This window comes from Palaemon carinicauda, chromosome 40, assembly GCF_036898095.1.
Source record: "Palaemon carinicauda isolate YSFRI2023 chromosome 40, ASM3689809v2, whole genome shotgun sequence".
In the NCBI taxonomy this organism is placed as follows: domain Eukaryota; kingdom Metazoa; phylum Arthropoda; class Malacostraca; order Decapoda; family Palaemonidae; genus Palaemon; species Palaemon carinicauda.
The window spans coordinates 57,759,391-57,784,390 of NC_090764.1; the positions used below are offsets into that span (position 1 = coordinate 57,759,391).

The 25,000-nt window shown below is 38.3% G+C and overlaps 1 protein-coding gene across 9 annotated transcripts in view; it reads left to right on the forward strand.

Moving 5' to 3' along the window:
• norpA (no receptor potential A) overlaps positions 1-25,000 on the forward strand; it is a 753,920-nt gene that overhangs the window by 401,366 nt on the left and 327,554 nt on the right. For 2 of the 9 annotated variants that reach the window (XM_068363778.1, XM_068363777.1), the window contains one exon: positions 8,237-8,301. The exons of the other annotated variants lie outside the window; for them this stretch is intronic. The gene's annotated coding sequence lies outside the window, so the exon portion shown is untranslated. The remainder of the gene's footprint in view (positions 1-8,236; positions 8,302-25,000) is intronic. 9 annotated transcript variants of the gene reach the window in all.

Below are 25,000 nucleotides of genomic sequence, written 5' to 3' on the forward strand. Positions count from 1 at the left end.
GATGATCTTGACACGTGTGAATCAAGGAGTTGAGGCCGTTATGGCCAATTAAGAGACTCTCCTGTTTACCATATAGTGGTAGTTTGCCTATAAAAGACTGTTGGCCCTTGTGTGGACGAAGGTGTCCACTCAGAAATATATAAATGTTTGTGGTTGTGGTATATTTTAGCTTTTAAGTTTTGTTAGGGTTTATTTGATTGCGGAAGTTTTTTTTTTTTTTTTTTTTTTGTTAATTAATGTTTATTTTGTGTTAAGTTAAGATTGTAGTACTGAGTTGTGATTATTTTTTGGTTATGGAATATGGTTGGTGATTTTTTAGTATTAAGTGATTGTTTTTAGTATTAGGAAATATAGTTTTAAGGTTATGTTTTGTTTATTTTGTCCTTTTTGTCTAAGAGTCTGGTTTTAGATTACGTAAGGGGAAAGTTTGTTTTGTGGAGACAATTGTCTGTAGGTGTGATTCAGGGTGTGGGGCTTGTTTTTTAAACATCCCGCCACATTATTTTGGCTCCCGAACAGGGATTGCTGAGGTGGGATAGGAAGCTGGACTCTTGGACGAAGGACTGATAGGATTAGGAATTAGATTTAAGGCCTAAGAACAGGTTGATGAAAAATGGAAGAACAGTTAAGGGTTTTGAAGGAGGAATTGCGGCTGAGTAAGGAGCGTGAGGAGAAGTTGTTGCAAGAGAATAAGTGGTTAAGGTGTGAGAATGAGGAGATGCATAGGAAACTGAGGGAAATTCAGGGAACTGTAGAGAGAGTGGAAGAGGGTGTTGAGATGAGGATGCGAGAGAATGAAGAACGAATGAAAGATATGATGGGGCAAGTAATGGGGATGATAAAAACTTGAATGGGTGAAGGTGCAGTCGGAGGAGTGTCCTCAGCTTCGGCTAATGGGTTGATAGTGGAAGAGAAGGCTAAGGTAAGTGATAATGGGAAAGGAAGTGATAGTGATAGTAATAGTAATAGTGATAGTGAGATTGAAGATAAGGGAATTGGGCATAGTAAGGATGAACAGAAATTTGATAGGAAGAATGAGAATAAAGGTAAAAGTGATGTAAAGAAAGCGAAGAAAAAGTGTCAGGATGATAGGAAGGATGATCGTGAATGGGTGAAAGTGGTAAGTAAGAAAAAGGGTAAGAAGGGAATGGTTAAGGATAGAAATTTAAGTGGTGAAGTGGATTCATTATATTCAAATGAGGAAGAAGGTAACAAAGGAGTAGGCAGTGAAGATAGTGAGAATGAAGTTGAAGTTTGTAAGACAGTGTTTATGAGAGAGGTACCGAGGTGTGAAAGGTTCAATGAGCATAGTAGTAGGGATGTGTATGATTTTTTTTGGGAGTATGAGAGGTACTGTCAGGATAAGTATGGTGATTGTAAGAGAGTTTGGGCTAGGGAGTTAGGAGAATATTTGACTGGGTATTTGTTGTTGATGTATGGTGTGATAATGAGTGTAGGGGATGTTGATTATGAAAGTGTGAAAAAGAGAATAATTGAACAGGTAAAACGTATGAAAGGGAGTATTAGGTATAAGCGTAAGAATGATTTTGATGAGGCACGGATGAATGTAGGAGAAGCGATATTGATGTATGTATGTATGTAGGTTGGAAACGTTAGCTAGGAAGAAGTATGGGGATGAAGGCATAAATGAGAATAAGGAATTAATGAAGAAGTTATTTGCTACTGTACCTGAAAATGTTGCTGAGTTATTAATTTGAAACGGAAGGAGAAAATGAGGTGGAAGCAAGAGAGATTGATGTGGGATGATATACTAGAGATAGTTGAGGATTACGAGTTAGATAGATGTATGAAAGAAAGTAAATCTGTGAGTGTAAGAACTGGAATGGAGGAAAGTGTGCCAGAATTTGTTAGTTTTAGAGATGCTGTTATGAGAGGACCGATGAGGGTAGCTGATAATGTAGTAGATAAGAGTGTTAGGGCAAGTAGTGTGGGAATACCTGTAAAGACAAATGAAGGGTTTAGGCAAAGGAATCAGGTTTGGAGGGATAGGAGTGCTAGTGTGCAGCGAGGTATGTCAGATAGTCGTGTCCGTGATGAAAAGTGTTATAGGTGTGGAAAGGAAGGTCATAAGAAGAATGAATGTAGATGGGCTCTAGGTGCTTGTTTTGGATGTGGTGAGGTAGGGCATAGAATTAGCGAGTGCAAGAAAGAGAAAGAGGTTAAGTGTTTTCGGTGTGGTATGACTGGGCATATAGCAAGTGGATGTAGGAGTAATCGTACGAATGGGATTTGCGGCAATTGTGGTCAGAATGGGCATTATGCGAGAATGTGTAGAGAGCAGCGTGCTAAATGTTCTGAATGTTGTGTAGATGGGCATATAGCTAGGGTTTGTAGAAAGAAGGGATTAGGCCAGCCAGGATGTTCGGGAAACTAGAGTGTGAGAGGGTTCAACTGGGTGAGTCCTCCTGTTTGTGTAGAAGGAATAGGATCAATGTTCGTGAGAATGGGATGAATAATTGGTTGGAAAGGAGTAAGTATGAACCTAGTATGCATGAGAAGTTAGGGTTGGAAAATAAACAATTACTGTTAGTTGAATATAGGAAAAAGAGGCGTTTGAAAGTTTTAAGTGAGGAGAAAATGCAAAGGAAATTTATAGGTATAGGTAGGAATCTAAAGTATGACAGGGGTGTAAATGTACAGGTGAGTATGGAAGATAAATGTGTTAATACAGATGAATCATGGCTGAGTATGAATGATACCTATAGTGTGTATGGTTTTTCCTTAGATGATGTTAAAGAAAGTATGACGAATGAGAGATAGGAGAATGGTGAATAGTATGAATGAATCTTTTATTAAAGTAGAAAATGGTTTTGATGAAATGGATGAATTGCTGACGGAAATAAGTGAGATTTTAGGGCCAGATGATAGTGAGGTAGATGGGATAGTACATGATATATTAGATGATAGGAATTTAGATAGGAATAGTGTTAATGTAGTGAATGATTGTGATAAGGAAGAATCGAATGAGAGAGTGAATGAAGGCCCAGTTACTCGGAGTAGAGGTCCCGTTCCTGACTGCGACTGGGTAATGAAAAAAAATAATGTAAGTGGTTGTGTGAAAATGTAGAAGGATTTGGCAAAGTAAGGGGGAGGAATGTGGAGGATTTATTTTTGTTTTATTTTTATTTTTGTTTTTGCCAAATCCTGAGAGAGAGAGAGAGAGAGAGAGAGAGAGAGAGAGAGAGAGAGAGAGATAGTTAGTGTATCGATTGTTTGTTGTGAGAAAGACTGTTGGTCTAAAGGAGATTGTTTGTTTACTTTTAGCTAGGTTAGGAGAATGGTAAATGTTTCGGAGCGAATGCTTTTTTTGATTGACTGCTGATAGAGGCGGTTGTGTGTGATTGCTGGATTTACTATTATTCTTTATTACCAGCGTGGAAGTGATTATTTATTTTAACAGCAGTGATTCCTCCTTGGTGAGACTAACTCCTTTGAGAGAGATTTTTTTTTTTTTTTGAAATTCACTGTTGATGACTTGGCCCGGAACTTATTATATTTAGACTGCTCTTTGCGGTTGATGATGATGATGATGATCTTGACACGTGTGAATCAAGGAGTTGAGGCCGTTATGGCCAATTAAGAGAGACTCCTGTTTTACCATATAGTGGTAGTTTGCCTATAAAAGACTGTTGGCCCTTGTGTGGACGAAGGTGTCCACTCAGAAATATATGAAATATTTCTGTTTATGTTTGTGGTTGTGGTATATTTTAGCTTTTAAGTTTGTTAGGGTTTATTTGATTGCGGAAGTTTTTTTTTTTTTTTTTGTTAATTAATGTTTATTTTGTGATAAGTTAAGATTGTAGTACTGAGTTCTGATTATTTTTTGGTTATGGAATATGGTTGGTGATTTTTTAGTATAAAGTGATTGTTTTTAGTATTAGGGAATATAGTTTTAAGGTTATGTTTTGTTTATTTTGTCCTTTTTGTCTTAGAGTCTGGTTTTAGATTACGTAAGGGGAAAGTTTGTTTTGTGGAGACAATTGTCTGTAGGTGTGATTCAGGGTGTGGGGCTTGTTTTTTAAACATCCCGCCACAACCTCAATCCTTTTAATGTGGGTGAAGTTGCAAACCCACCACTCTTTTCTTGACGCCGATACATGTTGGTAATAAAATCCAGCTGGGTAGACCGGTGTATGATAGGGCGGGGGTTGATCCATGACTTACCAAATGTAAGCTAAGTGCTGTAACATTCGGCCACGTGTTCCCATAGGTAGATTGCACTTAAGAAAGGAAGTTTTGAAGTCATTGCATAAGATATATATATATATATATATAATGTGTGTGTATATATATATATATATATATAATGTGTGTGTATATATATATATATATATATGTATATATATATGTGTGTATATATACATATACATATATATATATATATATATATATTCACCCAATTACATGCTTATTTATCGTCTGAATACAACAATACATCGTTTTTGATAAATGTCGTTTTGCAATCAAATCAATCGTCCCGTGTTTGGACCTCCGTTTTATTTCTTATAAAGCCTACTTTCACAAAACGGTTTTAATAATTCACACGCAATTCGTATAATTGGTATCATACGTGTCACATAAATGAAACAAATTTTCATGGGTTTTCGCCTATTTCAGGACCAGATTTCATTTGTTTTCGGACGAGAGTTGGAGCTTGCAATTTGTAACCGAGCGGCTTTTGTTTTCCAGCGCAAAGGATAATTCTCATCAAAGTAAAATTTTGTCATGTCCCTTCGATGCCTCATATATCACGTAATCTCGTGAACTGAAAAGCGTTTTGCTGATATACGCCACCATAAACATAAATACACCAGTTGTATAATTTCGACCATGATCAATCAAAGTGTGACTTTTACTGTCTTGCCTTAATATTGTTATGATTCAGCTATGGATAAGTACTTTGCCAATGGGACATAGGAAGGGATACCTAGATACTAAGGTGAAATAAGATTGAATTATTATTATTATTATTATTATTATTATTATTATTATTAACTAAGCTACAACCCTAGATGGAAAAGTAAGATGCTATAAGCCCAAGGGCTCCAGCAGGGAAAAATAGCCGAGTGAGGAAAGGAAATAAGGAGATGGATAAACGACCTGAGAAATAGTGAACAATTAAAATGAAATTTTTTAAAAACAGTAACAACAAAATAAATATTTCATAAATAAACTATATATAAATTATATGGATACATATATATATATATATATATATATACACACGCATACATATGTGTGTATATATATATATATATATATACATACATACATACATATACCAAAGGCACTTCCCCAAGTTTGGGGGGTAGCCGACAACAACAAGAAACAAAACAAAAAGGGGACCTCTACTCTCTACGTTCCTCCAGCCTAACCAGGGACTCAGCCGAGTTCAGCTGGTACTGCTAGGGTGCCACAGCCCAACCTCCCACATTTCCACCACAGATGAAGCTTCATACTGCTGAGTCCCCTACTGCTGCTACCTCCGCGTCATCTAAGGCACCGGAGGAAGCAGCAGGGCCTACCGGAACTGCGTCACAATCGCTCGCCATTCATTCCTATTTCTAGCACGCTCTCTTGCCTCTCTCACATCTATCCTCCTATCACCCAGAGCTTTCTTCACACCATCCATCCACCCAAACCTTGGCCTTCCTCTTGTACTTCTCCCATCAACTCTTGCATTCATCACCTTCTTTAGCAGACAGCCATTTTCCATTCTCTCAACATGGCCCAAACCACCTCAACACATTCATATCCACTCTAGCCGCTAACTCATTTCTTACACCCGTTCTCACCCTCACCACTTCGTTCCTAACCCTATCTACTCGAGATACACCAGCCATACTCCTCAGACACTTCATCTCAAACACATTCAATTTCTGTCTCTCCATCACTTTCATTCCCCACAACTCCGATCCATACATCACAGTTGGTACAATCACTTCTCATATAGAACCTCTCTTACATTCATGCCCAATCCTCTATTTTTTACTACTCCCTTAACTGCCCCCAACATTTTGCAACCTTCATTCACTCTCTGACGTACATCTGCTTCCACTCCACCATTTGCTGCAACAACAGACCCCAAGTACTTAAACTGATCCACCTCCTCAAGTAACTCTCCATTCAACATGACATTCAACCTTGCACCACCTTCCCTTCTCGTACATCTCATAACCTTACTCTTACCCACATTAACTCTCAACTTCCTTCTCTCACACACCCTTCCAAATTCTGTCACTAATCGGTCAAGCTTCTCTTCTGTGTCTGCTACCAGTACAGTATCATCCGCAAACAACAACTGATTTACCTCCCATTCATGATCATTCTCGCCTACCAGTTTTAATCCTCGTCCAAGCACTCTAGCATTCACCTCTCTCACCACTCCATCAACATACAAGTTAAACAACCACGGCGACATCACACATCCCTGTCTCAGCCCCACTCTCACCGGAAACCAATCGCTCACCTCATTTCCTATTCTAACACATGCTTTACTACCTGTGTAGAAACTTATATATATATATATATATACACACGCATACATACATATATATATATAATATATATGTATATATATATATAGTATATATATAGAGATAGATATAATGTCATCATCATCCCTATATCCCCCTGAGCATATTAACGCAAAGGGTCTCTTTTAGATTTCACCAATCGTCTCTATCTTGAGCTTTTAATTCAATACTCCTCCATTCATCATCTCCTACTTCATGCTTCATAGTCTTCAGCCATGTAGGCCTGGGTCTTCCAACTCTTCTGGTGCCTTATATATATATAGTATATATATATATACAGATGGATAGTTAAGAATATAAATTGAATTAGATATATGTATGAAAACTTGTGTTGTTATTCTACGTGTGTGATAAGCAGTTTTAAGTGTTTTTTTTTCTCTAGACGTAGTTTCATTAAGTGATTCCCTACAGGTGACCTTGGCATTTTTATTTATTTGCGTTAAAATAAATTTCACAAATAGTTTGATACGGATTTTGCTATCTTTGAAATTTTTACATTTTTTTCTATCCTCGTTTTATATGAAATTTTGAAGCTACCATGCCTCTTTTTTTTTACTAAAAGAAGGGGCATATCAATTTTTTAGACATTCATAGCAAATTCTTTAAGGCCATATTAATTTACTACTCTATCCAAAAGATTTTTAGAATAGTTTTAACACTTCTCATTTTACACGAACCATTTACTTTTCACCTCACTGAACAATCTTCCCGTTGATAATAGCTTACAAATATAATTCCTATATTGATATGAAAAGGATACAGAAAATTTTCGCAATATTTTTCCTTAAGTTTGTATTCCTCTGATTTTCTGTTTATGTTTAAAAATTCTTATTGGTGTTGAGCAGAATGACTGGAAGAAAAGTTTTCTCATTTTAGAACTATAGATATTCAAGTTATTCATCTACAGTGGCTGATAACCTGTTAATGAAATACCTTTAGTAAAATGGACAGTGAAAAGGCTTGCTCACCTTTTTTTTCACTTTATATTAATATTTGTCTGTGGAAATAAAATTCACTGTTTTGTACATTTTTCTCTGCAATAACAGGTGAATATACAGTATATCTGTATATACGTGTTTGTATGTACTTAACGGTATATGTATGTATGTATGTATATATATGTATGTATAAATTTATCTGTACATATAATTATGTCATTAAAAATATAGTTTCCAATTGAAAAATTTGTCCTTGTGAAGAGTGCAGTTTCTATCGGCAACCATAACTACACGAGTGCTTCACAAACTAAAATACCCTACAACCCTTTGTATGCAATTTTAGTGAGAAATTCGATGGAAACCGAATTAGAATTTCGTGGAATTGATCTCCAGCAAAAGACAATACTACCTGTTAGTGTAACGTGCCTGTCACTCGCAGCACCTGATCTCACGTGTACTGTACTGTGTGTATAAATATATATATATATATATATATATATATATATACATACATACATACATACGATGCGTTTGGTACCTGGTCTTTCACTCTCCTGGTTTCATGTGGATTTTACACACACACACACAAACACACACAAACACATATATATAATATGTATATATATATATATATATATACATTAGCTAATTGTCTATCCATCTAGGTAAAAACATTAATAAAAGTTGAAAATAAACATTGTCAGTAATTCTATTTCTAACAAGTTTTCTTATGATTTACAGGTACGTTCTGCTAGAATCATGGAAGTGGCTCGGATAGAAGAGAGATATTTTGCAAATATGAACTCGTAAGTAAAAATCCCAGTTTTTCGATATGCATACTCTCACAAGCAATGTATATTACCTCTTGTACGTGTCTGTGTGATGTCCGCCCATATTATTATTATTATTATTATTATTATTATTATTATTATTATTATTATGACTTGCAAAAGCTACAGCCCTAGTTGGAAAAGTATTAAGGCTCCAACAGGGAAAATAGCCTAGTGAGGAAAGGAAACAAGAAAAAATGAAATATTTTAAGAACAGTAACAACATCAAAATAAATATCTCCTTATAAACTATAAAAGCTTTAACAAAACAAGAGGAAGAGAAATGAATAGTGTGCCCGAGTGTATCCTCAAGCAAGAGAATTCTAACCCAGGCAAGGGAAAACCATGGTACAGAGGTTATGGCACTACCCAAGACTGGAGAACAATGGTTTGATTTTGTAGTTTCCTTCTCCTAGAAGAGCTGCTCACCAAAGCTCAAGATAAAGAGTGTCTTTTACCCTTACCTAGAGGAAAGTGGCTACTGAACAATGACATTGCAGTAACCCCTTGAGTGAAGGGAGAATCGTTGGGTAGTCTCAGAGTTGTCAGGTTGACGAGGATGGAGGAGAGTATGTAAGGAATAGGCTAGACTATTCGTGTATGTGTAGGCAAAGGGAAAATGAAGGACTCAAAGGACTCCATAACTCTGTAGCGGTAGTATCTCAACGGGGTGACTGGTGCCCTATGAATTAATGTGTTGCAAATGTGGATTAGTGTTTGCCCGCCAGTTCAATATTAGTTAGGGCACATATAGAAAAAAAATGATTTGACCTAGCTTTTAATGGGCTCATTTTGAAACCTTACTTTAAAGTCACTTACAAAGCCTTGATGAATTGTGTGGTAACATTTGTTTTTTTTTATGCTAACCTGGTTTAACCAGCATTTTTGTAAGTTCTTGAAGAATATCGTTCAATTTGAAGCAAAAAGTACATCATAATTAAGCACAAAATGTGATAAACATAGCCAATCTATAGTATAATAATACTTTGACTTACTGTTTTATATAATGTATGGGTTTTAATTGTTTTGTATAATGTATGGGTTTTTTGTGTTTTGTATGATGTATGGGTTTTAACGTATTATAGACGATTAGATGATTTTCAAACCAGGCTTATCTTTCATAAATATAGTTTCTTCTAGCAACAGCCCTTCTGGTTAAAAAGGTAACTGTGGTAGAAGCTAAGACTTGCATAATCAGATTATTTCTACGTAGCCTATATCGAAGAAAAGAACCATATGGCGAATTAGTTTATATTTCATTTGTCGAAAAATATCCAGATAGTGTGCAGTTTACTCATAGAATGTGAACTACTGATTTTTACTAAGATTAAACAAATATTAACAAAGAAAGCTTGATGCTTTTGGTGGATCATTAGATTTTAGAAGAAAATTAAATCTATTTACATTTTCTTAAAGACACGATCGTTATTATTCCACATTAGAAACATATTATCATAGTTAATGGATAGAATATTATTTTCATTGGTGATTTATAAAAATTTTCATTAGTTGATTACTTAGAAATATCCCTATGAAGATTTCCAACGGCAAAACTTCTGTCTTGGCTAATCTACCTGTTTTGCTAACAGAGGTTCTGTTAATTTCATAAGAAGCAAACTGTTAGATTCTCCCTGAACTAGCACAGGATTATTTATGTCCGTTTCTTCCCATGCTTAATTGATTAATCGTGTCTTTTTCTTTCAAGAGTTTTTAGTGTAGTGTGGTCTGTTAACGTCTTTGTATTACAAAGCGAGAATGAATGCGGTCCTCTCTCTCTCTCTCTCTCTCTCTCTCTCTCTCTCTCTCCTCTGATTCGGGCTCAGAAGATGATATAAGGTTTTTACGTGCATTCAAGGTTGAATGCAGTTCTTTAATTTCTTTAAATTGAAAAAATTTAAAGCCATAAATCTTAACCAAGGTTAATTCTCTCTCTCTCTCTCTCTCTCTCTCTCTCTCTCTCTCTCCCTATTTTCTTTTTTTCTTCTGTTTTTTTCTCTAAAGACAGCATAGGTTTTGACTTTCCTTTCTTATTTTACAATTGATTCTATCTCCCAAACTTGGCTCTCAATTCTTGTTGGCTTTTCCATTGTCTAATTTACCGCTTGCCTAATCGGTGGATGCCTGCTATTTTGCCTTTGTCACATTGATCTGTTGAGAAAGGAAGGAACGACGAGGGGGTCGGCTTTAGATTAGAAGAGGAGAGGCAGGGAGTTGGAGAAATTGATCTTAGGGAGACCCTGGTTCTAAAAATAATATCATATCAGTAATTCTTAGGTTGATTCTCTGGCAAGGTAAGTCTTGCTTCATCTGACGTTAATTTAAGAGGTCAGTGCTATATTTAGAGGTTATGTTTTAGGTCAGCTTGCGTTATTTTCATGGCTTCGGTCCCCTTTTTTACACAATGCTACCAATTCAGGTCAATGTACAATGAAATTTCAGAATTCACGTTAGCGTCACTTTCTGATACAGGAATTATAATTTCATTCATATATTTTTTTTGTATTTAAGCAAGCTTTAAATTCTTCAGAGAATCGTTTTCATTGTTATAACCTTGTGCATTGTTTGTCACTCTTACTCTTACATAATGTAAGGAAAACCAGTAGGATTTACTCTTTGGGATTTTACCAGTTCCATGACATCTTTTTATGTGGATATGTTTCCTTCAGATTTTGCTTTATTGCTGTCTACCTACTTATTAGTGGCCTTGAATTCCATCCCTTGTGTATAGTTGTACGATGCATAACTGTCATCGCTTCGATTATGGTCTTACACCCAAGTAGTGAAATTTTTTTTTCTTTTCTTATTTTTGAAGATGAGGGTCGTGTTGAAAAATGTCTAAATAAGACATTTTATTTTATTTTAGCAAAGAATGCTTCTTATCGTATTTTGTAGCAACGAATTAGATGAAACAAGAAAACAGATAACCAAATGTATTTATGAGATTTAAAATATGTTAAATGAAATGCTATTCTGTAATATTTTTTCTTTTATTTTCCCTTTTTAGCTTCTCTTCTTCCCCCAATTGAGAGAGAGAGAGAGAGAGAGAGAGAGAGAGAGAGAGAGAGATGGTATGGTTGACTTACCAACCAATCGCACTAATGCTTCTTGTTTGGCCAGTTGGCAATATAATGAAGATTGGCGCCGCCTCTGTTGCAAATTCGTCACGCTTATGGTCTTTGGATTGATTTGGCCACTGTCGACGCCAGCTTTTTCTTTTGGTTTTGTTATATCTTTTCATTATTGGTTGTGTCTGATTAAAAGCAACGTAACATTTCTTCATTTATGCATGGCAGAGTGGAATGAACGGAAAGTCAAAGTTATACTTTGTTATGTAGTAAAAAGGAAAGCAGCATTGCTAAAATAACCTAACCCTATCTATCATGTACCTTCTAAGGTGTATGTTGTGTTTTTATTTCTAGTATATATCTTATAGGAAATTATATATGTATTAATGAGCACAGAATTAATTGGATACAGCAAGCTAGAAAGATTTTAATTTTCTTAAGTATTTGGAAATATAAGAAAACGCAAACTCAGAGAGAGAGAGAGAGAGAGAGAGAGAGAGAGAGAGAGAGAGCCAGCCTTACCTTACCTTATTTGCCTTATTCAATGTTTGGGTTCCCCCAAGTAACTCAGTGTGAGGCACATCGTATATCCACCAGAGTGTTGCTAATGCATCTTCCGGTGTATTTTGCATTTTCCAGGCTTGGATGGTCTGGGATGCATCTTAGGTATTTATCGAGCTTATTCTTAAACACATCTACGCTCACTCTTGATATGTTTCTTAGATGAGCTGGCAGCGCATTAAATAGTCGCTGCATTATCGATGCTGTTGCGTAGTGGATTAATGTCCTGTGTGCCTTCCTTAGTTTTCCTGATATATTTTTTTGGCACTATTAATCTACCTCGGCTTGCTCTTTCTGATATTTTTTAGCTCCATGATGTTTTCAGTAACTCCTTCTATTTCCTTCCATGCTTGTATTATCATGTAGCGTTCTCTTCTCCTTTCTAGACTGTTCAGTTTTAAAAATTGCAGTCTTTCCCAGTAGTCAAGGTCCTTAACTTCTTCTATTCTAGCAGTATAGGACCCTTGTACACTCTATTTATGCAATATCCTTTTGGTAGTGTGGGTACTATATCACCTTGCAGTACTTGAGTGTACTACGTACATCAGTTTTGTACAGCATGATCACGTGTTCAGCTTTCTTGTTTTAAAGTGTCTGAATAACATTCCCATTTTTGCTTTACATTTAGCCAACAGTGTTACTATTTGGTCGTTGCATAACATATTCCTATTTAACATTACACCAAGGTCTTTAATTGCTTCCTTGTTTGTGATTGTCTTGTTATTAGGTCCCTTGTATGCATATACCATTCCTTCTCTGTTTCCATAATTTATTGATTCGAATTTATCGGAGTTAAATACCCTCCTATTTATCTCCGCCCATTCATATATTTTGTTTAGATCTCTTTGTAGTGAGTTCCTATCTTCATCACAAGTAATTTCTCTACTTATTCTTGTGTCATCGGCGAAACTTCTCACTACAGAGTTTTTAACATCACAGTCTATGTCTGAGATCATAATAAACACCAGTGCAGCTAATACCGTACCTTGTGGCACGCCAGATATTACCTGAGCTTCATCTGATTTCTCGTCATTTGCAACCACTATCTGTTTTCTGTTTTGCAGGAATTCTTTTACCCATTTTCCTATCTTTCCCACAATATTATGCTTTCTCATTTTTTTCTCTAATATAATATGGTCTACCTTGTCAAAGGCTTTTGCAAAATCTAGATAGATCACATCTGTGTCTTTTTCATTTATCATATTTTTGTATATGTTTTCATAGTGTGCTATCGGTTGGGTTTGTGTACTTTTTCCGGGCGCAAAACAGTGTTGACCTATATTAAACAAATTATTTTTAACCAAATGATTCATTATTTTCTTTTTTATTACCCTCTCATACACTTTCATAATATGTGATGTTAGGCTAACAGGGGTATAATTCCTCGCCTCTAGTCTTCATCCACTTTTGAAAATAGGGGTTACATAAGCTAATTTATGTTTAACATATATCTCGCTCATATCTACACTTTGTCTTAGCAGTATTGCAAGCGGCTTCGCTATAGTGTGTGCAGTTTTTTTAACAAAATCGCTGGAACTCCATCTGGTCCGGCTGCTGATCCATTTTTAATTTAGCTTATAGCCTTGACAATATCTGCTTCATTAATATCTATATCCATTAGATATTCAACATTTTCTTCTCGCATTTCTGTTTCATTATTTTCATTCGCAATTCTTGGCGTGAACTCACTCTTATATTTTTCTGCAAATATGTTGCATATTTCCTTTTTTTCATTCGTTAACCGTTCTTCAGTTCGTAGAGGGCCTATTTCTAATCTCCCTTTATTCATCTTATTTGCATAGGAGTAAAGTACTTTGGGTTTTTTTCTTATAATTTGAAGTGTCCTTTCTTTTAAGTCCCTCTTTTCATTTTCTTTCAATTGTATATTCTTTTGTTCTGCATTTTCTATCTTACATTTTATTTCCATCATTTTCCACACATTCTTTTCTTTTGCAAGATTTTTCTTCCACTTTCTAATTTTCTGAAATAAGATCCTTCTGTCTCTTGGTATGCATGTCTATTTTTTTTTTTTTTTTTCGGTACATATTTTTCAACAATTTTTTCCAGTATTTTGTACAGTATGTCCGTATTTACCTGTATATTATCACTTACGAATACATTTTTCCATTCTTTGTTCAGTTCTTCATTTATTTCTGACCATTTTATATTCTTACTATAAAAATTATATTTTCCATATCCTTCCCAACGTTTTGTGCTTTGATTAATTCTGCGATCACTTGCTTTGGAATGGACTATTAATTGTATGACATTGTGGTCTGAAATTCCCGTGTTATACACTATTATTTCTTTAATTCACCTCATTCACAAATACTAGATCTAGGGCATTTACCTTTCTTGTTGGAATGTGAGTTTATTTATTGCATATTATGTTCTAATAGCATATCTTGAAGCTTTTCAAATTGCCTCTTATCTTCTGCGCTACTATTACTCTCTTTTTGATATGTATATATACAACCACTTTCTTCTATCCGTTCTTTCCAATCCACGAAAGGAAAGTTAAAATCTCCGGATAGGAGTATATTCCAATCTTTATGGTTTCTACATATACCATCTATTTTTTCTATTATTATGTCATAATAATAGTATTTGGGGATCTTAAAACTACAATATTCACTAGTTTGTCAAATTCAAATTCTACCGCAATCAATTCACATTCTGTGTTGCTGTATTTTTCACAGACTTTTCCTTGGTTTCCATATATTGCAGTTCTCCTTGATTCCTATTGGTTCTGTTTGATCTATATGTTTGGAAACCCTTTATCTGGTCATCACTGCCAGTCTCTTGGGAATACCATGTTTCACTTATATTTAATATATATATTTTTTCAATTTGGGTTAGGTCTTCTAAGAACTTTATTTTCCTTTTAGAGTTACTAGTGACTAAACCCTGTGCATTCATCACTATTATGGTTTGTGTTTCATCCCCATTTTTTAATATTGGTAATATGGATTTTCCCATGCTTCCCTCCTGTTTTGATATGATGTTCTTTTCTTCATTTCCAGGAATTCTGGCATTAAAGAAATCCAACTTTTCTATTATATTTGCTCTTTTGCCTTCATATTTATTTTTGTGTGTATACCTGCAATTATCCCCATATCTGCACCAACCCCTGGCATTTTAGATTCATTCTTTGTAGCTGGGCTTTAAATGTGCATATTTGGGTTAAAAGGCATCATATCTTGGGGCCTTTTGTGTATAGCGCGGTATATACTCGGCTTGCTTTTTTGTTTCATTTTTTGTTTCATTTTTGCTTTCATTTTTCTTTTCTGTTTGCTGAGTTTTCTTACTTTCATTCTTGGTTGCAGGATGCATATATCGACATTTTTTGTTGAATTTTCATTCTTTTCCTTCATTTAGGTTTTTGCATATTTTTGGATGGAGATCTCTGCATTCGTCTCCAAATCCGTCTAAATACGGACATTTACTGTATATTTCATAATTATGGCATATCTTTGGATGCTTGTAGTAGCATCTTTCGCCAAATCTGCAATTCCCTCTTTTCAGCAAATTGCAGACTATATCTTTCTTTTCTTTTTTTTTCCTTGCTCTTCCCTGAAAGTATGTTTGTACGGGTAGAGGCTCTTGGGTTTATTATTTGTTTCTATCTGATAATTTATTTCTTTGTAAGTATGTTGTTGGATGGCATCATAAGTTATATCAATTATTTCCTCTGCATCCTTACACATATCCTGTTCATTTTTCTCTTCTTCTTCTTCTTCTTCTTCTTCTTTATATTCAACTATTTGCAGATATAGTCTCGACTTAACTATATTTTCTATCCAGACTAAGCATGTTGAGCAGAATACTCTTTTTCTTCTTCCTCTTCTTTATCTTCAACTATTTGCAGATATAGTCTCGACTTAATTATATTTTCTATCCAGACTAAGCATGTTGAGCAGAATACCTTTGTGTGTGTATTTTTCAATTTTTGCAGTATTTCAGCACATGTAGGGTGTGTTGGAACATGACAAGCATTGCATTTTCTAATCAGTTGTTGAGGATTATTAATGGAATACCATATATTACATGTATTGCACCATTTTGGCATTCTTTTTCCCAATGCATCAATCAGCATATTCACCATATTGGACTTCTTATTGTTCTTTGATGGAATGTGTTGATTGATGTAAACATTTCTTATAAGTCTCTTTATCACTTGGATCTTCTTTGGAATTTCTTCTATTATTTTGCTGATGTTTTCCGCAGATTTGCTCCAGTTTGTTGGATCATATTGTTTCAATATGTCTGCGAATATTTTTCCGTCACACTGGTTGGAGTTACTAGCGACCTCTGTTATCAGACGGTCGAGTTCTTGTTTCGCCAACTCATGAAATTTACTTTTGCTTATTGCAGCAATGTCCCTCCAAGCTTTGCCTGTTTTATAGAGCGCCATCTTGATCAGATTTTTAGTAATTCACAAGATAACTATCCTATGCTGACGTTTTATCCCACTTTTATGACCTCAAACAAATCACCGACTATTCACGAAAACTTGTAGCTATATTGCACTCGATAGCATTTTGTTATCCGCATTAAATCAGGATATTTATAGGGTCGCACAGGTGCGTTCACTCACCGGCATACAGAAACACTCAAGCAGAGAGAGAGAGAGAGAGAGCTCTCATCACTGACAATCCACGTATCCTTTATTTTTTTTTGTTAGTCAAGCCTATTTGGGTTTTATGAAGTGTCATGGGCACTCATACACTCGTTTGCTCATGTAATTAAATATATATATATATATATATATATATATATATATATATATATATATATACATACATATATATATATATATATATATATATATATATATATATATATATATATATATATATATATATATATATATATATTACGACCTGTGTAGGCCGTAGTTCTGGTTCTTTAAACTTTGATTTTTTAAAGGAATCGTAGGCAGTACATTATTTATGTAACACGGTGAACTGAGGGAAGACAGAACAAAAACACTGGAAAAATCTAACAATATTTATTACAGTACACTTAAATAAATTCAACCTTGCACCAGGAGTAACAAAAAGCTCCTAAGACAAACAACAATGAGTAAACAAAAATGTCCTGGAGGACTAATATACAGAGTCCTCTAAATACACAAGGTTGACCTATATCTAATAATCTTAACCCTAACATAGAAAAACTAAACAGATCAAAAGTATGGCTCATATATTAAGCCGGGCCCACAAATATCAACAAACCACTACCCTATTACTAAACAGATAGGAATAAGGAAGACAGGAGAGATGAAAAGGCAGAAAACCTTAAAATTACCTACCTACACACAAACGTTTAAAGCTAAACCAAATACCAAATAATAAAACATAACACAAGGCAGCATACAAATACACATGCCACATACTAAATGCATAAATACTTAGATACCTTCACAAAAGAATTATGCTGAGTCATAATTTATAGATACATGTAAATAACCCAACACTGTATTAACTATCTGTGAAATAACTCAACAGTACTTATCCATACATGGATTAGATGACAGAGAGGGGACGAACGTTCATCAGCATCAGAGGGAGTATCATTAACACCAGGAAAACGGACTGGGCAATCCATAACGATAATGAAAAGATCGTAACTTTACCTGGGTAATGACTCCCTACGTTCCTCCTCACGGACCCTTGGTCCAAAGACGAGCAGCGTAACAGATGTGATGACGCTCTTGGATCACGGCAATAGTACCTCCAACAGTGCCGGGACGGAACGACGGTACCGTCTTCCCGCAGAATCCTCAGGCGGGGAAAATAACGCCAAGCGAAGGTCGCAAGTGACACACACACTTGCAGGACGTAACAAGCGAGGTGGCTATCGCAGGTGACGAAACCCCTGCATACGTGGTCCGTGATCCAAAGAAGTGTACAATTGACCGCGGGTGGCTCAAAGACACCAGCGAAATAATCCTCCAAAGGCAACTATTCCTTATGAGGGAACAAAAGGCGTCTACCAAGGGCTGCTGAATTAGGATACACGTCTGTGATCAAGGCACGGTCCGAACTGTTCATTCCAAGCAGCAGTAGGCTCGTCCACGGCTCTCACTAAACATCAAACACTCGAAAAAAAAATAAACAAAAGAGTTAATGGCAATTCACTAATTAACGAAGGAGGAGGAGCGAAGGTTATCACCGAACACTTATGAAAAGGGCAGTTAACATTTACTCCTGCCGAAGACCGACTTTATTTATAAACAATGAAATAACCTAAATTAACATAACAATATATATATATATATATATATATATATATATATATATATACTGTATATATATCATCATCATCATCTCCTCCTACGCCTATTGATGGAAAGGGCCTCGGTTAGATTTCGCCAGTCGTCTCTATCCTGAGCTTTTAATTCAAAACTTCTCCATTCATCATCTACTTTGCGCTTTATAATCCTAAGCCATGTAGACCTGGGATTTCCAATTCTTCTAGTGCCTTGTGGAGCCCAGTTTAACGTTTGGTGAAATAATCTCTTTTGGGGAGTGTGAAGATCATGCCCAAACCATCTCCCTCTACCCCTCATCATGATCTGATCCACATATGGTACTCGAGTAATCTCTATTATAGTTTCATTTCTAATCCTATCCTGCCATTTAACTCACAATATCCTTCTGAGGGCTTTGTTCTCAAATCTACTACATCTATTGGAGATTGTTTCATTGTCATACCATGACACATGTCCATAGAGTAATACCGATCTCACTAAACTGATATATAGTCTTATTTTTATATGCAATTTTAGACGATTTGATTTCTAAATTTTACTTAACCTAGTGTGACGGCCTGGTGAAGGTTGTGAACTCAAAGGCAGTATGAAAGAAACTGAGTTAATTTATTATAGAACACTCTCCTTTATATACAAAAGCCCAAAGCAACAGGAATTTCCATGTTCACAAGACAGACAATGTTACAGAGGCGATACGCAGACATGTTTATTCTGGTTCTTTTTAGTGCGAAGGAAGAGCGAAGATACAAGCATAATATATACAAAATGAATTATGTACGATTGTGTGACACACGATTGGTACATGGCTCCTCCCCTAAAAATGACATACTGTACATGTTAAATAGGGCGCCCTGATCTAGAGAGGCGAACTGTAGGCGGGTCATCTGGCAGAAGATAAGCAGGTTTTAGATGATCAATGGAGACCCAGTCTTCTTTGCCACGAATGTTTAGTAGGAATGCTTTTGGACTGCGGCGGTCTACAAGGAAAGGGCCCGTGTAAGGGGGCGTTGGCGCTGGCTTGCTAGTGTCGTTGCACAGGAAAACTTGCGTTGCAGAGTGCAAGTCTGTTGGTATGTGATGCTTCGCTGGGGGCTTGTAAGTCTGGCGGCATGGAGTAAATTTTCCCACGACGTGACGTATGCGCTGGAGATCGTCGAAGGAGGTTGTAGAAGGAAAAAATTCGGCAGGGACGACCAACGGGTCGCCATACACCATTTCACCTGCCGAGACGTCCTTAGTCCAAGGAGGACCCAGGGAATCTGAGTAAACCAGTTGGAATCCTTGCAGCCGGACATCAAAGCTGCTTTGAGGGTGCGATGAAAACGTTCAACCATTCCATTGGAAGCGGGGTTGTAGGCCGTTGTCTGATGTAGGGTGATGCCCAAGAGATTCGCTAATGATGTCCACAATTGAGAGGTGAAAGTGGTTCCCCTGTCAGAAGTAATATGCTCAGGGATACCAAATCTTGCAATCCATCCAGAGAGTAAGGCAGATGTACGTGAGGCGGACGTTGCAGTTTCCATGAGAATGGCTTCAGGCCAACGAGTGGAGCGGTCGATGACGGTAACCAGGTAACGATGTCCTTGTGATGTGGGTAGGGGGCCTACAACGTCGACGTGAATGTGTGCGAAACGACGCTGAGGTTGAGGAAAGGTGCCCACTCCGGAATCCGTGTGTCAATGTACTTTGGAAGTTTGGCAAGAAGTACAGGCGCGGACCCAATCCTTAGCATCCTTAGAAATGCCGTGCCAAATGAACTTTGCCTTGAGCAGCTGTGCAGTAGAACGGCACGAGGGATGTGAAAGGCCGTGAATGAAATCAAACACCTGCCGGCGCATGGGAGCAGGAATCCAAGGTCGCGGTCTACCAGTACTGACGTCACAGAGGAGGGTGGTGTTGGAGCCTTCGAGGGGGAAGTCTTCCCAATGGAGGGACGTGCAGGATGTCCTACATGCTTGATACTCTGGATCCTGTCGTTGGGCTTCAGCCAGGGCATTGTAATCCAATCCCTGTTGAACGGCAGCCAACGTGTTTCTTGACAGGGCATTGGCAACGGGATTCATTTTCCCAGGGACGTATTGAAGGGTGCAATTGTATTCAGCCACGGCGGAGAGATGTCGGCGTTGCCAGGCGGACCAGGCATCAGACTGTCGAGTAAAGGCGTGCACCAGAGGCATGTGGTCTGTGCGAATGACGAAGGGCGTACCTTCTAAGAAATGGCGAAAGTGACGGACAGCCAAGTGCACCGCCAGCAATTCTCGATCGAAGTAGAATAACCCGATTCTGCCTTGGACAGTTTTCTGCTGAAGAAGGCTAATGGGCGGGGCGAGCCGTTGCCCACTTGCTCGAGTACTGCACCAATAGCGACGTCGCTGGCATCGGTGGAGAGAAGGAGAGGGGCATGTGGGATAGTAAAAGTGAGAGCCGCAGCAGTTGATAGGGCCTTCTTTGCATTGCAGAAGGCTGCTTCTTGAACGGGACCCCACTTCAGGTCCTTTGGCTTGTCCTTGAGGGAGGCGTAGAGGGGAGCAAGAGTGGCGGCAATGGCTAGCAGAAAACGGTGATAATAGTTGATAATGTCCAAGAATTCCTGCAGAGCTTTGACGGTCGAGGGCGCGGGGAAGTTCTGAACGGCTGCTACCTTCTCAGGGAGGGATGGACTCCTTCAGGAGTGATGCGGTGCCCTAAGAACGACACTTCGTTGGCGCCAAAGGTACACTTGTCGTACCGGACTACAAGGCCGTTTTGTTGCAGGCAGTCGACCACGATGCGCAGCTGACGGAGGTGTTTCTCTTTTGAGGAGAACACAAGTATGTCGTCCACATAACATACACAGAATGGGAGGTCCCCTAAGATGCCATCCATGAGACGTTGAAACGTGGCCCCATCGTTACGAAGGCCAAAACAGGAGTAATTGAAAGTGTATGTACCAAACGGAGTGGTGATGGCAGTCTTGGGAATGTCTTCTGGGTTCGTAGGCACCTGATAATACCCCTTCAGGAGGTCGAGCGTAGAGAAAACCTTTCCTTTGTGCAGGTAGGAGTCACGTCGGCAATGTTTGGGAGGGGGTAGTGATCCGGTTCTGTTTGCATGTTCAAGTGCCTGTAATCCCGCACGGACGAAGGGAGCCGTCTTTTTTGAGAACGATGCGTAAGGGTGACGACCATGGGCTGGAGGCCTTTTGGCAAAGGCCCATTTCCTCCATTTCGGCGAACGTCTGTTTGGCGGCTGCCAATCGTTCCGGTGCCAGACGTCTGAATTTTGCGAAGACTGGGGGTCTCGTCATCTTGATATGGTGATAAATACCGTGCTTGGCAGGAACCGTGGGCGTTTGGCGAAGTTCAGGACGGAAAACTTCCGGGTACGACGTGAGGAGGTGGGCGTAGGCATCTGTTGGTGCGCTGATGTGGAGAGCGAGGTTAGAGTGGGCGGGTTGAAGATGTGTCGACAAATACGAGTCTGCGTTGACCAATCGTCGGTGGGCGACATCGACCAAAAGGTGGAAATGAGAGAGGAAATCCGCACCGAGGATTGGCAATGTGACGTCAGCAATGAGAAACCTCCAATTTAATTTACCGTTTCCGAACGATAATATGAGGTTCTCGTAACCGTAGGTGGGTATCGCAGATCCGTTGGCAGCTACCAAGCGGACGTCGGCAGATGTAGACAGACTACGTCGTGTCTTGAAGAGTTTCCTTGGCAAAAGAGAACGACAAGCACCCTTGTCTACCAAAAATCGCACGCCCGTTCCTGCATCATGTAAAAAGAAAAGATTAGAAACACGGGAGGCCACCGCCACAAGCGATGGCCTACTTACGCGTTTTTTGGCCACTGACAATCCTTGGCACATTTCTTCGCGGTTGCCCTGAATCTGAAGTGGTAGTAGCAAAACTGCGGCGGATGGGAGGTAGTAAGTGGCTGTAGAAGTCGTTTGTTGGGGCGCGAGCAATTTGTGGGTGGTGGGCGGCTTTGTCGCTGCTTCGGCACGTCACGGGGTAGGCGTGTATGTCCTACGGCATTCATGTCAGCTTCGGTTGACGTTGAATAGGCATCCTCTTCCTCAGGGGTGGAGGCGTTGATGGAGGTCTTGAAGTGGCTGTCCATAAGGGCATCGGCTTTGGTCATCAAGTCCTTTATGGGTAAACTATCGACATCGGGTATGGCAACTTGTACAGGTACGGGTAAACGACGTATCCAAAGGGCACAAAGTAGGTTCACCTCACGAGGAGAGCCGTCTGCGGCAGGTTGAAGACGAGCGATACTGGTCATTTCCCTGAGGGCAAGCGAAGCCATTTGGTCCCCCAACGGTTGTTGCGAGAGCTGAAAAAGCTTTGCTATACGGGCGGCTGGCGACGGCGAGTACTGCTGCAGAAGGTATATTTTGAGGCCGTCATACGCTCCTTGTTCACAAAATCAGTCGGATATTTCCGGGAAGGTGTCCTCGTGTATCGCCGCGAGAACATAATCCGCTTTGGTGGTTGAGCGAGTCACGCCCTTGATGTGAAAGTGGACTTCTGCGCGTTGAAACCAAGCAAACGCCTCTCCGCTGGCAAACGGTGAAAGTTTCAATGGGGCAGCCGCAGCGCCAACTTCTGTAGAGTCGGTCATAGTACCAACAATGGAGGGGCGAGGGGGGTGGGGGTGGAAGGCGGTGGGAGCGAGTCGACTTCCGGGGTCACCAATGTGACGGCCTGGTGAAGGTTGTGAACTCAAATGCAGTATGAGAGAAACTGAGTTAATTTATTATAGAACACTCTCCTTTATATACAAAAGCCCAAGGCAACAGGAATTTTCATGTTCACAAGACAGACAGTGTTACAGAGGCGATACGCAGACATGTTTATTCTGGTTCTTTTTAGTGCGAGGGAAGAGCGAAGATACAAGCATAATATATACAAAATGAATTATGTACGATCGTGTGACACACGGTTGGTACACTAGCCATTGTCTGATTTGCTTTTTTCAATCTTACACTAAACTCTAATTCTAAAGACCCTGTATTGGATATCATTGTTCCTAAATACTTGAATGATTCTACCTCATTAATTCTTTCTTCTTCCAATGATATTTCATCTTCCATTGCATACTCCGTTTGCATCATCTCTGTCTTTCTTCAATTTATCTTCAGCCCCACCCCTTGTGATATTTTATGCATTCTGGCAAGCAAGCATTGCAAATCCTGTTGTGTTCTGCTAATAAGGACAGCTTCATCAGCATACTCTAAGTCTGCTAAATTCCTATCACCAATCCAGTCCAGTCCTTCTCCACCATCTCTGACTGTTCTACACATTACAAAGTCCATGAGGAGGATAAACAACATAGGTGACAACACATTCCCTTGCAGTTCTTCGCTGTTCACTGGAAACTCATTTGATAAGACTCCATTAACATTAAATTTTCACTTGCTACGCTCATGGACAGACTTAATTAAATATACAGATTTAAGAGAAATTCCATAATAACGCAGGACTGTCCACAAAATTGGCCAGTGTACACTATCAAAGGCTTTTTCATAGTCCACAAATACCATCAAAAGGGGATTTCTGTATTCTACGCATTGCTGTACAACATGTCTCAAAATGAAATTTTGGTCAGTGCAACTTCTACCTTTTCTAAATCCTGCTTGTTCATCTCTCAGCTTTTAATCAATCTTTCTCTCCAGTCTCTTAAGAATAAGCATACTATATATTTTCATAACACCTGACGTAAGTGTTATGCCTCTGTAATTTGCAATCAATCAGGTCTCCCTTTTTAACCATTTTCACCAACACTCCTAACTCTCATTGATCAGGTTTTGCCTCTTCATCCCACATTTTACAAAATAATCTTGTAAGTAGTTTGGGGGTCACTTCATTTTCGGCCAGTATCATCTCGGCAGTTATTCCATCGTATCCTGGGGCTTTCCATCTCTCGTTTTTTTAGGATAGCTTCGACGTCAAACACACTGAATTCATTCATGGGCACATCAAGGTCTTCATCAGCTTCAGGTATATCAATAAAATTATTCCCTTCATATGTCCTATTCATAACCTCATTAAAGTCTTCCATCCAACGTTGTCTTTCTTCATCTTCTGTTGCTATAACAGAGCCATCTCTCTTTTGATGGGTATATGCTTCTTCTTCTTTGCCCCAGTCGAGATTTCATTAATAATTCTATGAGCAAATCTCATACCATAGCCTCTTCCTTAATTCATAGCTATGTCGGCCTCATCTGCTTTACTGTCTAAATACTCTCTCCAGCCATTCCAGGCTTTTATTTTAACCTCGCTGTCAATACTGAAATACTTAGTATGGTCTACCTTGTAATTTTCATTACTTCCTCGAAAACTTTCAACAATCAATTTCTGTTTTTGTCTCCTTTTATAGTATCCCAAGTATCATTCGATATCCATGGCTTTCGCCTTGTAACTGTTTGTCCCAAGATTTCACAGCCAACTGACTGATATATGTTCCTAATATCACACCATTTTTCATTAATTGTCTGTTCTTCGTCTCTTAAAGTCTCTAAGACTGCAAATCGATTCATACATTCAGTTGCAAATGTTTCCCTATACTCTTCCTATATATATGTATGTATATATATATATATATATATATATATGTATGTATATTCGTTTTGTAATGCTTGATGGTATTTTCTTCAGTTGTTTCATAATTATTCTAAAAAAACAAATGTAATTATTTTATTAGCAGATACTTTTGTAGTTTCTTTCATCCCTTTCTAAGACTACTTATGAGGTTTATAGTAGTAGAACGTTACCAATAACATATT